The sequence below is a fragment of the Balaenoptera ricei genome, chromosome 2 (genome assembly GCF_028023285.1).
Source record: "Balaenoptera ricei isolate mBalRic1 chromosome 2, mBalRic1.hap2, whole genome shotgun sequence".
Classification (NCBI taxonomy): domain Eukaryota; kingdom Metazoa; phylum Chordata; class Mammalia; order Artiodactyla; family Balaenopteridae; genus Balaenoptera; species Balaenoptera ricei.
The window spans coordinates 64,645,279-64,660,924 of record NC_082640.1 but is presented as its reverse complement, the minus strand read 5'-3'; the positions used below and the strand labels follow the sequence as shown (position 1 = coordinate 64,660,924).

At 40.2% G+C, this 15,646-nt stretch overlaps 1 protein-coding gene across 28 annotated transcripts in view; it reads left to right on the top strand.

The window, feature by feature from the left end:
* Positions 1–15,646, top strand: part of SENP8 (SUMO peptidase family member, NEDD8 specific) — a 54,989-nt gene that overhangs the window by 24,049 nt on the left and 15,294 nt on the right. The window lies entirely within an intron of this gene.

Below are 15,646 nucleotides of genomic sequence, written 5' to 3'. Positions count from 1 at the left end.
TCCATTTCAAGTCAGTATATTTGGGATAAAAAAGGATACCTAATGGAAGCTGGGAGCAGGAAAAAAAGATTAGGAACTGGCAATCAGCCATAGAGGTGAAATAGGGAGGGAGGGACAGCAAAAGGACACGGGTTGCCGAGGCCAGGAGTGTAGATATGATAAGAAAGCAATATTGTTTAAATAACTGTTGACTTAGGCATCTAGTCTAGACTGCGAAAGGGTCAAATTTTCTCTGGGAAAAGTTGTTGTTTTTCTGATAATGAATAGTGCAAAGTATGTCTGTTTAAATGTCAGATTGTCTCCCTCTTAAGACAGTACATATGGGAGCAATCTTTCCTGACTCCCTAAGATTCGTGCCAGAAATAAATTATTTTTTGAACTAAACTAGTAAAGTCTTAAAAAAAAAAAAAAAGAAGACTAAATCTAAGGTCTCCTTTTCCAGATACATAGCATGATTGGATTGTACCACAGGTTAGTCTACTTCTGTAAAACTTTTGAGTATGCCATTTGTAAGTGTTAACATTGTAAATGACAGGAGAACTTGAGTCTACTTGTAATACTTCACTAGATACTATAACAGCCTGTAAGTTATACACCTGCTTGACCATATACCATTGATATTACATGATACACAATAGGAAAAAGATCTTTTGCTGGTACTGTGCTCCCTTCTTTTAGAGTCAAAAGGATCTAGTGTGCAGAATTCAATTTAAAAATATTCAGTGGGTAAGCAGGTTATTCAAAAGTGGATTGAGCAGTTATCACACTGAACCACCCTGCTTTCAAATATCCTGTTGTATTGATCCATAAGTAACTCACACTTGTCCAACCTGTGTCTCATATGGAATTGAAAGGTCACCATATATAAACCCAGCTTCACATGGTGGTCAAAAATATCATTGATTTTTCTATTTAACACTGTCCAGATCAAAATATTTCTGCCCTTTGGCTAGATAGCTGTTGAAGTTCCTAAGTACTAGTCCTAATTGGATCAGAATAATTTAAAAACCACAAGTGGATTATATTTCTGATATGTCTTATTATTTTTATAGTTTTTACTATATCCATATTGACTATATGTTTTAATAATAGGTATTCCATTGAAATGGCAAACTCATATGGTTATTTACTGATACTGAAATTTTTTTCTTCCATCACTTAGAAAAGGGGAGAATAGTTACAGAAATTTACATGCTATGGTGTGGGAAAGAGCATGAATGTTGCAAATCCAAGCACTATCAGTTATACACTTATAGCCTTGGGCAAGTTTCAGATTCAGTAGCCTCATCTGCAAAACGAAGTTGTAGTCTGTTTAAGCAGGTACAATGAGGATTCAGTATGGTGTGTAAAGCATATAGTACACACAAAAATAAACCTATTTCTCTGTCCTACTACCAGTCCATTTTAAGACTAGCAGCAAGTTTGAAAACTTAGTTTTATAGTGCACCCATTCAGCTGTGTGAAAAATGGCCTGATAAATACTGTTATGTCAAAAGAGAAAACTTACTCAAGGGTGGTAAATGACAACTAATCTTTGTATCACTCTATAACGTGCAAAGTACTTTATATACGTTATTATATATAATTATAATCTCATTTAATTGTCAAGTTTTTTCCAGGTATTTTTGTATTGAATTATGGTTGATTTACAGTGTTTCAGGTGTATAGCAAAGTGATTCATTTATACATGTATATATTCTTTTTCAGATTTTTTTCCATTTTCTATTATAGGTTATTACAAGATATTAAATATAGTTCCCTGTGCTATACAGCAGGTCCTTGTTGTTTACCAATTTTATATATAGTAGTGTGTATCTGTTAATCCCAGATTCCTAATTTATCCCTTACCCCCACTTTCCCCTTTGGTAACCATAAGTTTGTTTTCTATGTCTTGTGAGTCTTTTTCTGTTTTGTAAATTAGTTCATTGTGTCGTGTTTTTAAATTCTGCATATAAGTGATATGTGATATTTGTCTTTGACTTCACTTAGTATGATAATCTCTAGGCTCATCTATGTTGTTTCCATATATATATATGAATATACCATGTCTTCTTTATCCATTCATCTGTCGATGGACATTTAGGTTGCTCCCATGTTGTTGTAAATGATGCTGCTGTGAACATTGGGGTGCATGTATCTTTTCCAATTAGAGTCTCCTCCCTATGTATGCCCAGGATTGGGATTGCTGTATCATATGGTAACTCTATTTTTAGTTTTTTAAGGAACTCCACACTGTTCTCCGTAGTGGCTGCACCAGTTTACATTCCCACCAACAACGTAGGAGGGTTCCCTTTTGTCCACACCCTCTCCAGCATTTATTATTTGTTGACTTTTTAATGATGGCCATTCTGACCGGTGACCGGTGAGGTGTAACCTCATTGTAGTTTTGATTTGCATTTCTCTAATAATTAGAGATGATAAGCATCTTTTCATGTGCCTGTTAGCCATCTGTATGTCTTCTTTGGGGAAATGTCTCTTTAGGTCTTTTGCCCATTTTTTGATTGGATTGTTTGTTTTGTTGTTGTTTTGATATTGTGCTGTATGGCTGTATGAGCTGTTTGTATATTTTAGAAATTAATCTCTTGTCAGTTGCATTATTTACAAATATTTTCTCCCATTCTGTAGGTTGTCTTTTTGTTTTGTTTATGGTTTCCTTTGCTGTGCAAAAGCTTGTAAGTTTAATTAGGTCCCATTTGTTTATTTTTGCTTTTGTTTCCATTACTCTAGGAGACAGTTCCAGAAAAATACTGTTGTGATTTAGGCCTGTGCTTCCCTTTAGGAGGTTTATAGTATCCAGTCTTATGTTTAGGTCTTTAATCCATTTTGAGTTTATTTTTTTTATGGTGTTAGAGAATGTTCTAATTTAATTCTTTTATATGTAGCTGTCCAGTTTTCCCAGCACCACTTATTGAAGAGACTGTCTTTTCTCCATTATATATTCTTGCCTCCTTTGTTGTACAGTAACTGATCATAAGTTCATAGGTTTATTTCTGGGCTTTCTGTCCTGTTCCATTGATCTATGTGTTTGTTTTTGTGCCAGTACCATACTGTTTTGATTACTGTAGCTTTGTTGTATAGTCTGAAGTCAAGGAGCCTGATTCCTCCAGCTCCATTCTTAAGATTGTTTTGGCTATTCAGGGTCTTCTGTGTTTCTGTAGAAGTTTAAAATTTTTTTGTTCTAGTTCTTTGAAAAATGCCATTGGTAATTTGGTAGGGATTGCATTGAATCTGTAGATTGCCTTAGATAGTATGGTCATTTTAATATTGATTCTTCCAATCCAAGAACATGGTATATTTTTCCACCTGTTTGTGTCATCTTCAGTTGTTTCATCAGGGTCTTATAGTTTTCAGAGTACAGGGGGTTTTTTGCCTCCTTAGGTAGGTTTATTCCTAGGTATTTTATTCTTTTTGATGCGATGGTAAATGGGGTTGTTGCCTTAATTTCTCTTTCTGATATTTCATTGTTAGTGAATAGAAACTGTATATTAATTTTGTATCCTGCAACTTTACTGAATTCATTGATGAACTCTAATAGTTTTCTGGTGGCACCTTTAGGATTTTCTATGTATAGTATCATGTCATCTGCAAACAGTGACAGTTTTACATCTTCTTTTCCAGTTTGGATTCCTTTTATTTCTTTTTCTTCTCTGATTGTTGTGGCTAGGACTTCCAAAACCATGTTGAATAAAAGTGGCAAGAGCGAGCATCCTTGTCAAATTCCTGATCTTAGCAGGAATGCTTTCAGCTTTTCACCATTGAGCATGATGTTAGCTGTGGGTTTGTCATATGTGGCCTTTATTATGTTCAGGTAGGTTCCCTCTGTGCCTACTTTCTGGAGAGTTTTTTTCATAACTGAATGTTGAATTTTATCAAAAGCTTTTTCTGCATCTGTTGAGATGATCATATGGTTTTTATTCTTCAGTTTGTTAATATGGTGTATCACATTGATTGAATTGCAGATATTGAAAAATCCTTGCATCCCTGCGATAAATCCCACTTGATCATGGTGTATGATCCTTTTAATGTATTGTTGGAGTTGGTTTGCTAGTATTTTGTTGAGAATTTTTGCATCTATGTTCATCAGTGATATTGGCCTGTAATTTTCTTTATTGTGTGATATCTTTGTCTGGTTTTGGTCTCAAGGTGATGATGGTGGCCTCATAGAATGAGTTCGGAAGTGTTTCTTCCTCTGCGATTTTTGGAATAGTTTCAGAAGGATAGGTGTTAACTCTTCTCTAAATGTTTAGTAGAATTCACCTGTGAAGCCATCTGGTCCTGGACATTTGTTTGTTGGGATTTTTAAATTACTGATTCAGTTTCAGTACTGGTAATTGGTCTGTTCATATTTTCTATTTCCTCCTAGTTCGGTCTTGTGAGATTGTACCTTTCTAAGAATTTGGCTATTTCTTCTAGGTTGTATATTTTATTGGTATATAATTGTTCATAGTAGTCTCTTACGATCCTTTGTGCTTCTGTGATGTCGGTTGTAACTTCTTTTTCATTTCTGATTTTATTGATTTGAGCCCTCTCACTTTTTTTCTTGATGAGTCTGGCTAAATGTTCATCAATTTTGTTTATCTTTTCAAAGAACCAGCTTTTCGTCTCATTGATTTTCTTTTTCTTTGCCGCTATTTCATTTATTTCTGCTCTGATATTTGTGATTTATTGCCTTCTACTGACTTTGGGTTTTGTTTGTTCTTCTTCCTCTAGTTGCTTTAGGTGTAAGATTAGGTTGTTTATTTGAGATTTTTCTCATTTCCTGAGGTAAGCTTGTATCGCTATAAACTTGCCTCTTAGAACTGCTTTTGTTGAGTCCCATAGGTTTTGGATCATCGTATTTTTGTTTTCATTTATCTCTAGGTATTTTTTTATTTCTTCTTTGATTTCTTCAGTGATCCATTGATTGTTTAGTAGCATATTGTTTAGCCTCCATCATGTTTGTGTCTTTTGCGGTTTTTTTTTTCTTGTAGCTGATTTCTCGTCTCATAGTGTTGTGGTCGGGGGGAAAAAAAAAGATGCTTGATATGATTTCGATTTTGTTAAATTTACCAAGGCTTGTTTTGTGGCCTAGCATGTGATCTATCCTGGAGAATGTTCCACGTGTACTTGAAAAGAATGTGTATTCTGCTGCTTTCGGATAGAATGCTCTATAAATATCATCTGGCCTAATGTGTTATTTAAGGTCTGTTTCTTTATTGATTTTCTGTCTGGGTGATCTGTCCATTGATATAAGTGAGGTGTTAAAAAGCCCCCTACTATTCTGTTACTGTTGATTTCTCCTTTTATTTCTGTTAATATTTGCCTTATATATTGAGGTGTTCCTGTGTTGGGTGTATGTGTGTGTGTGTGTGTGTGTGTATATATATATATATATTTTCACAATTTAAAAAAAAATTTTTTTTAATGATATTCTTGTCTGCTTACATTCTTTTTATGTATGTATGTATGTATGTATGTATGGCTGTGTTGGGTCTTCATTTCTGTGCGAGGGCTTTCTCTAGTTGTGGCAAGCGGGGGCCACTCTTCATCGCGGTGCGGGGGCCACTCTTCATCGTGGTGCGCGGGCCTCTCACTATCGCAGCCTCTCGTTGCCGAGCACAGGCTCCAGACGCGCAGGCTCAGTAATTGTGGCTCATGGGCTGAGCTGCTCCGCGGCATGTGGGATCTTCCCAGACCAGGGCTTGAACCCTCGTCCCCTGCATTGGCAGGCAGATTCTCAACCACTGCGCCACCAGGGAAGCCCTTCACAATTGTTATATCTTCTTCTTGGATTGATCCCTTGATCATTATGTAGTATCCTTCTTTGTCCCTTGTAACAGTCTTTATTTTAAAGTCTATTTTGGCTGATATAAGCATTGCTACTCTGGCTTTCTTTTGATTTCCATTTGTGTGGAATACCTTTTTCCTTCTCCTCACTTTCAGTCTGTATGTGTCTCTAGATCTGTGAGTCTTTTGTAGGCAGCATATATACGGGTCTTGTTTTTGTATCCATTCAGCCAGTCTGTCTTTTGGTTGGAGCATTTAGTCTGTTTGTATTTAAGATAATTATCAATATGTATGTTCTTTTATTTATTTATTTATTTTTTGGCTACGTTGGGTCTTTTGTTGCTGCGCGTAGGCTTTCTCTAGTTGTGGTGAGCAGGGGCTACTCTTTGTTGTGGTGCCCGGGTTTCTCATTGCGGTGGCTTCTCTTGTGGAGCATGGGCTCTAGGTGCGCAGGCTTCAGTAGTTGTGGCACACGGTTTCAGTAGTTGTGGCTCGCGGGCTCTAGAGCGCAGGCTCAGTAGTTGTGGCGCACAGACTTAGTTGCTCCATGGCATGTGGGATCTTCTCAGACCAGGGCTTGAACCCATGTCCCCTGCATTGGTAGGTGGATTCTTAACCACTGCGCCGCCAGGGAAGTCCTCGATGTGTATGTTCTTAATGCCATTTTATTAGTTGTTTTGGATTTGTTTTTGTAGGTCTTTTTCCCCCCCTTTCTTCTTTTGTTCTCTTTTTTGTGACTTGATGGCTATCTTTAGTGTTATATTTGGATTTCTTTTTCTTTTTGGGGTGTATATCTAGTATAGATTTTTGGTTTGCCGTTACCATGAGGTTTTTGTATAGCAGTCTATTATATACATGATTGTTTTAAGTTGCTGATTCTTAATTTCAAATGCATTTAAAATACCCTGCATTTGTATTCTCCCCTCACGATTACTGTTTTTGATATCATAGTTTACATCTAATTGTTTTGTGTATCCCTTAAATGCTTATTGTGGATACAGATGATTTTACTACTTTTGTCTTTTAACCTCCATACTACCTTTGTGTGTGGATGATTTCCTACCTTTACTATATGTTTGCCTTTACCAGTGGGCTTTTTCATTCCATAATTTTCTTGTTCCTAAATGTAGCCTTTTATTTTTCGCCTAGAGAAGTTCCTTTAACATGTGTTGTAAAGCTGGTTTGGTGGTGCTGAATTCTTTTAGCTTTTGCTTGTCTGTAAAGCTTTTGATTTCTCCATCAAATCTGAATGAGAGCCTTGCTGGGTAGAGTATTTTTGGTTGTAGGTTTTTTCCTTTCATCACTTTAAGTATATCGTGTCACTCCCTTCTTGCCTGCAGAATTTTTGCTGAAAAATCAGCTTATAGCCTTATGGGAGTTCCCTCGTATGTTGTTTGTTGCTTTTCCCTTGCTGCTTTTGTATTCTCTTTTTATCTTTAATTTTTGTAATGTTGATTAAAATGTGTCTTGGTTGTTCTCTTTGGGTTAATCCTGTATGGGACTCTGTGCTTCCTGGACTTGGGTGACTGTTTCCTTTCCCAGGTTAGGGAGGTTCTCCTTCTGGGACCCCTATAATGCAAATATTAGTGTGCCTGATGTTGTCCCAGAGGTCTCTTAAACTGTCCTCATTTCTTTTCATTCTTTTCTCTTTTTTCTGTTTAGCGGCAGTGATTTCCACTGCTCTGTCTTCCAGCTCACTAATCTGTTCTTCTGAATACTTTAGTCTACTATTGATTCCTTCTAGTGTATTTTTCATTCCAGTTATTGTATTGTTCATCTCTGTTTGATTGTTCTTTATATTTTCTCTTTGTTAAAAACTTCTAACTTCTCGCTCTGTGCATCCATTCTCCTCCCGAGTTCTTTGATCATCTTTAAGATCATTACTCTGAACTCTTTCTCAGGTAGATTGCCTATCTCCACTTCACTTAGTTGTTCTTCTGCAGTTTTATCTTGTTCCTTCACCTGGAACATATTTTTCTGCCACCTAATTTTGTCTAAGTTGCTGTTTGTATTTTTATGTATGTCATAGGTTACTTACATTTCTCAACCTTGGAGACGTGGCCCTCTGTAGGAGGCAGCCTGTGCATCCCTGCAGTGCACTCCTCTCTCATCACCCAGGCTATATGCTCTAGGGGTTCCCCCTGAGAGGGCTGCATGGGTCCCTCTGTGTAGCGGGCTGACTGTATGCGCTGTCTGGTAGGCTTGGTTAGCCCCTAGTCTGGCTGGTTAATGGGCCCTACCTTGCGCAGATTCTGCTGCATGTTGTTTAGCAGGGCCTGGTCCTGAGGTGGCTGGTTACGGAATCCTAGGGGGCCCCAGGGCTAGTGCTGTCTCGCTGGTAGGTAGAGTCAGGGTCCTGAAGACTCTGGGGCTGTTGCCCACCTACTGGCAGGTGAAACCGGATCCTGGGGTTGGTGCCAGGCTTCTGGCAGGCAGAGCTGGTTCCTGAATTCTGGCTGCAGGGCCCAGGGATCCCAGATCTTGTTGCAGATCATTGGTAGGAGAGGGCCAGTTCCTGACACAGTTGGGTGTGGGGTCTGGAGTGTCCTGAAGGTTGCATTGCCCTGCTAGTGGGCAAAGGCAGGGCCCAGCCGGTCCCAGGGTAGGGTCTGGCCTGTGTTGCAGAATCATAATTTTCTTGCTTCCGATGTCTGCTCCCTGGTGGGTGAAACTGGTCTAGAGGCTTGTGCAGCTCTCCTGGTGAGAGGTGCTGGTGCCTGTCCACTGGTTTGTGGAGCTGGGTCTTGGCCCTCTGGTGGGCTAGGCCATGTCTAGGGGAGTGTCTAGAGGTGGCTGTGAGCTCTTTAGTCTTTAGGCCACCTGACTGCCAATGGGTGGGGCTGTGTCCCCACCCAGTTAGTTGTTTGGCCTGAGTCATCCTAGCACTAGAGCCTACAGGCTGTTGAGTGGGGCCAGGGCTTGGCTCTAATGAGCCAATATGGCAGCTGCCGGGAATGTTCTTGAGGTTGAATGTTCCCCAATACGTCTGCCACCAATGTCTGTGTCACCAGGGTGAGCCACAGCCACCCTCCCACCTCTCCAGGAGACTCTAAGACCAACAGGTAGGTCTGGCCCAGGCTCCTATCAAATTACTGCTTTTGCCTTGGGTCCCAGTATGCATGAGATTTTGCGTGCACTCTTTAAGAGTGAAGTCTCTGTTTCCCCTAGTCCTGTGGGGCTCCTGTAATTAAGCCCCACTGGCCTTCAAAGCCAAATGCTCTGGGGGCTCATCTTCCCGGTGCCAGACTCCCAGGCTGGACAGCCTCATGTGGGGCTCAGAATTCTCACTCCTGTAGGAGAACCTCTGCAGTATAATTATTCTCCAGTTTGTGGGTTTTCTACCCAGGGGGTGTGGGATTTAATTATATCACGAGTCCACACCTCCTCCCCTACTCGTTGTGGCTCCTTCTTTATGTCTTTAGTTGTAGAAGATCTTTTCTGGTAGGTTCCAGTATTTTTTCATCAACGGTTGTTCTGTAGATAGTTGTGATTTCATTGTGCTTGTGAGAGGAGGTGAGCTCAGGGTCTTTCTACTCCACCATCTTGGTTGTTTTCCTTATTATTCTGATTTTATAGATAAGAAACAAACTTAGTGGAGCTCAGTCACATGATTTCAAGTGACAGGGCCAAGACTCAAGTGCAGGGCCTCCATCTCCTCTTCTCACACTCTTTCCACTTGTACCTTTCTCCCTCTTCCAGAAAATGATAGCAAAAACTCCTTGCTTGAACATTTTAAATGTAATCTTGCCTCACTTTATAAATTTCCTAAATTCAGCAAGTATATTACAGAAACCAATAGTGAGAAACTGTCATCTCAATTAACTGCTAGGTAACAAAATGTATATAATAACTGGCTTTGTTTTATATATTAGATCATATTTGGATCAGCTCCTGACATCGATGTGCTGACCTAAAGTATTTTAAAAGCCCTACATTTTACTTCCTTTCAGATTTCATGTATATGAAAGATGGGAAGTAGAACAAGAGCAGCAGCCTGGGGAAAACTCATACAAAAGAAAGGACTTAAAGGAATTGAGTCAAATAAATGGTACTAAGCAAAGGTGGCACACTCTGTACAAAACTGGGGAGATTGGTCACTAAGTTCCAAAATGAAGCAAGTGAAACTCCACCAAGGAAAAAATCAAGTGCCAGATGCATTTAAATTAAGTTTTCTTGTGTAAGGAAAACATACATGTCAGAGTGTCAAAGGAAGTGGTAGCCAACTAAAGTGTTAGTACTAGGGAAGAGTTACCATTACTCAGGAAAAAATTAATCTTGGATCCTGCAGTTTGGGTTAAAAGCCAGAAGAAGAATTACTGCCTGGCTCTTTTCCCTCCATGTACCAAAACAGAGCAACCTGTATTTAGAAGAAAACCTGTCCCCCACGACACAGGCTAGGACAAGTTTCTCTGCCCTTGGCCATGCTTCCCTTGCCAGCTCACACTCTAGCTCTCCACAGCTGCTGCCTCAGTCTTCGTTCCACAGACCTGCAAAGCCCTCACCTCCTCCCACACTCTTCAACTTCAGAGAGAAAATAGGAACTGTCATGAACTTCAACTTTCCTGACACCAAATCTACAAATCTAACTATATCTGTACCCACCTTTGAGCCTTCCTCACTCCTATTGCAGTGACCCTCATAGCTGTGGCTAATGCCTTCACCTGTGCACAGGGATCTTGTGCAGACAGTTCCTGCACACACAGCAGCAGCAGCAGGAGCCTCTCTCTACTGGCTCTTTTCCATCAGCATTTAGATGTACGTATGTATTAAATCTCCCCATCTTTAAAAATAAATAAAAGCATGACCTCATGTCGCCCTCTAGATATTGACCTTTTGCTTTCTTCCTCTTTACAGCCAGATCTAGTGTCAGTTTCTCACCTCCTGCCCACTTCTCAACCCACTGTAATCTAGACTCTGTGCCCACCACTCTACAAAAAATTCTCAACAAGAGCACTAATGGTTCTCATTTTACTAGTCCTCCTAGCAGCATTAAACCCTCCTTTTCAAACAACTCTTCCTTTAATTGATGTGATACCTAGTTTTTCTAGTACTTCCTTGACCACTCTTTCTTATTTGCCAGTTTCTTGTCTATTTGCTGTAGATTCTCAGGTTTTTATTCCCAAATCCCTTTTCTCATTCTGTACACACTTCCTAGGCTCTCCCGTCCTTTCCCCAGGCCAGTGATAGATTTGGGCACATCAGACCTATACTTTTCTCCTGACCTCTGCCAAACTTCTACCTGAATATCCATTTACCAGCCTACTAGACATCTTCCCTTGGATATTTCACAGGCAACTCAAACCCAACAAATCCCAAAGCTCAACTCATCTTCCCCTATCAAATCTGCTCTATCAGTATTTCCTACCTCAGGAAATGGCACCACTGCCCCACCCAATTCTAGCCAGAAATCTAGGAGTCATCCTTTACTTGTCTCTCTCTCACACACTTCACATTTACCAGTCTCCTAGTTGTGTTGATTCTACATCTTGAATATCCTTTAACTCCATGGATTTCTCTCACCAATGCCACCACTGTCATGTGGGCAACCATCATCTCTCATCTGGACTGCCACAGTAGCTTGTAAAGTAGTCTTCCAGTATTCACACATATTGTCCATCCCCCAGTCTGTTTCATATCCTGCCAATATCTTTAATAAAGCTCTGTACAATCTGGCCTCTTCCTGCTTCTCCTGCCTCTCTATGAGCTAGATCTCTCTTGCCCTAGTTTATTGTTCCCCAACTCTGCAGGCCTTCTTTTAGTTCCTCCAGCACAGCACATTCTTTTCTCCCCTTAAAGCCTTCCTACTTGCTGTTCTCTCCCCCTCTAACTCTCCAGCACTCTTCATCAGGGAAATTCCTATGGAATCTCTTCCTCAGGGAAATCTTCCCTGATGCACCAGACTAATTTGCTTTCCTTGTTAAACAATACCCTAGAATCATGAAGCCTTTCGGTGTGCCCAAATCACCTATAATTTTTGGTGGTGTAAAATTACAGGTGATTTATAGTGGCAAGATTTTCCAGTCTTGCCACTAAACTGGAAGCCCTGGAGGCCAGGGACGATGTCTCATCACCATTGAATCCATGCTGCTTAGTATAGTGCCTGGCACATAGACACTGGTTATTATTCGTTGAATAAATAAATGCGAATATAGAAGCAATTTATCAAAAAACAGCCCATCATCTTTCCATGGTATTAAAGCAGAAATCAAAATGCCCTGTTAATCAGCATAACTTTTCATGCTTGCATAATACCAAGCTATTGTTGGGGGAGGGTTTGACAAACTTAAGCAACCTGATGGAAAACAAGGAACTCACTAAACATGTAACTCTAACCATGGACCTCTCTTCAACTTATCTGCTGATTTTTTAGAGATTTTCACATTTTACATAGTTATAATCCATGCATAAGCACTATTTTAATTCTGCTTTTTACAAATTTCCTCCCTTAATCACTGTCTACTTGTTATTTTTTTTTTTTTACTTGTTATGTTTAATGTTAACCTGGGGTTACAAGAGGTTAATAGGTCATAACTTTCTTAGTCGTTTCCTCCCCAAGGTTAGGTTTCTTTGGTTAGTTCCGATGTTGTTATGAATAGCATTGCTGCAAACACTCTTCATAAACAACTTTTTCATTCCAAATTATCTCCTTGAGGAATACAAAAGTGGAGTTGAGACATCAAAGCATATGAGCAATTTATTTCCCTTCATATAGATATCCAGAGTTCTCAAAAGAGAATCAATGTGCAGTACCATTAATAATGTATAATAAAAACCTATGTTTAATTCTGTGTAGCCGTACCAACACTGGATTTTATACTTATTTAAGTTTAAATTTTCTTGAAGTTTAATAGATAATAACTAACATTTATAGAGCTCTTTCTATGTGTCAGGGACTTCTAAGGATTTGATGTAAATTTTCCAATTTAATAATAACCATAAAGCTCTAAGGTAGATACTACTATTATCCCCCTTTTAGAGATGAGAAGACTAAAGCTTAGAGTTGCCCAAGTGAACTAATGAGGTTTAAATGTAGATGTGCTGATTCCAGAACCTCTACTCTTAACCACCGTGATACACTGCTGTATGGTTTTTTAGTGGTAATGCTTTTTTTTCTGTTTTATTTACCCAAAAGGAAAAACTACTATTGAAAACAAAAACTGAATGTAGCTTTTCTGGCTTCAGGAGTGTCGCATAATTTATTGCTAGAGAGCTTGTTGTTTTGTTGAGGTAAATATCTTGATGGACCTTTTTGGTTGAGAAAGGTCAACTCTCTGGGTTTAGCCTAAGTGGGCCAGGAGGATACAAAGAGATCAGTTACTCCAAATAATAAGATGAAAGAAATCTGAATTTTCACTGGATGCCCTAGAAAAAGAGAATGAGGCCTAGGAAAGAAAGTAGAGGGAGGTTGGTGAAAAGAACTGAGATGGGATACATGCCAGAAACACGGCAGGAGGCAGGGGCCTACTGGAGGACATGGCTGTTGAGAAGTTTCCTTAGAGAGAGAATGGCTGTCAAATTGCTATAAGCAGTCACGTGTGCACTGAATTTGAAGTTGTTTTCGGCTTTGTGCCATAGCCTTCCATTAACTCTAAATCTTTCATGCAATTTGGATACATCCGATTATCTTGGTGGTGGATCATTTGGAGGAGTGAAGGATGAGGAGTGGCATATCACGGGCAAAAGAAGGCAATACTAAAGGAACAGGAGACAGTAGACAAGCAGACTGCATCATGGTCTAACCCAGGAGACACAGAAGCAACCTTGGAAACTCTTGCAGAAATTGAGTCTCAGGACTGACGACAGTGGTTGGAAATGGGGCTCGGGCCATTTTTGTACTGACAGAATAACCCTAAGCATTAAATTGTTTGGAGTTGTCCAGGTTGGAAACTTCTGGGTTATATTCAAGTGGAAAAGAACTTTTGTTGAGCCACAGTAAAAGAAATTTGGTTTATTAGCGGCATTTGTCAGTCTCCTCCTTGCTGTGTGGTAATTACCTTCCAGAACACCAGACTCTTCTGGGTTTCCTTGTGCTTTATCAGGTACTCATCAGTTTCCTTTGCTAGTTCCTCCCTTTCTTCCTGATCTCTTGATCACAGTGTGCCACAGGGCTCGGTCATCCATACTTTCCTCTATCAACGGACACTCAGTCCTTGGTGATCTCATCCAGTCTCCTGCTACTAAATACCATCCAAACGTTGACAGTTCCCAGATTTATATCTCCCAGACTTCTCTCCTGAACTCCAGACACATATATCTATTGCCCACTTGACATCCCCACTTATATGTCTAAAACTCATCTCAAACTTTACATGTTCAATAGTACGTTACTGATCTTCTTCCCAAAAAATGCACCACTCATTGCTTTCTTCATCTCAGTTGATGGCAACTCTGTCCATCCTCTCAAGCCGTAAAACATGAGTCATCCTTTATGACTCTTTTTCTGTTATCCTCCATCTCTAATTTGACAGGAAATTCTGTTGTTTTTACCATCAGAATATATCCAGAATCTGCCCATTTCCACCATCTCTGCTTCTACCACCTGAGTCAGAGCCTCTGTCATCTCTCAACGCAATCACCCCACAGTCTCCTAACTGACCTCCCTGCTTCCACCTTTCCCTGCCTCACAGCCAACAGTGATCCTTTTAAAGCCTATATAATTAAAGCGTATTATTCACTCCTTTGCCTCTCATTTCATTCAGAGTAAAAGCCAAAGTTCTTACAGTGGTCTTATCTGATCTTCACTGATTCCTGCTTTAGACAAAGATACATCTTGGTAAATCATAGTTCTTCGTTGCAGGCCAGGCTCTATCCATCCACTCTACCAATTGCCAAAAACAAAATATTAAAAAGGTGAATGCAAGCCTAGCAAAATTACAGATCAGTAGCTTTTCTGCCTGTGGACAGATTGGACATTCCTTATTCAAAGCAGTGGTTGAGTAAGATGTGACTTGGGGGTGAGGGGGTAGAGAGAGAAATCCTGATATCAGCCACTTTCTTGCTAATGAGCACATTATCTGTAGTTTTGGTGTATCCTCTAGAGGTTTCTAATATGCAGAATGATCTACTTCTGAGCCTCTTTAGACCATTAAGTTCTTTGGCATTGATGATGAATTTCCTGTGGCAAGGAAATCATTTTTACTTTTGTCAGCTATTCTAAGAGTCAATAGATTGATGCAGTTGGTTATGAAAATGCCTGCCAACATTCTGAGGTCCAAGCCCTTACCTCCTGCCTTCTAGACTAATGATTCTCAATCAGGGGCCACTTTGTCCCCCAGGGGACATTTGGCAATGTCTGGAGATGTTCTTGGTTGTCACAGCTAGGGGTGGGAGGTGCTACTGGCATCAGGTGGGCCAAGGATGTGGCCGAGCACCCACCAATGCACAGGACAAACCCCCCATAACAAAGGATTACACAGCCCAGAATGGCAGTAGTGCTGAGGTTGAGAAACCGCCATCTAGACTATTCTGGCGGACTTTTAATCTACCTTGTTGCCCCATTGCCAAACCAGCATTCCTAAACCGTCACATTTATCCATCACTCCTAAGTTCCAGTAGTCTCCGTAGCTCTTCATTGCCTGAAAGATCAAGTCTCTCCTTCTCATCCTGGCGTTTAGATCCTGAGGTGTTTTGCACACTTAACGTATCCATTCCCCAGCAGGAACTCTGCTTCTCCTAAGCTTTCATTGGCACCATCCTTCGCACCACCATCCTTTTACTGATGTTACCCCCCCAAACACACAACCGGTGAGGACCCTCCCCACAGCTCTCCTCTGATCCAACTCTTACCCTCTGAAGTCCACACATGTGGCACACCCCTTGCCACTGAGTCAGTCTATGCCACTCCCTTCTGTACATATCAGGGCTCACATGTCTACACTGT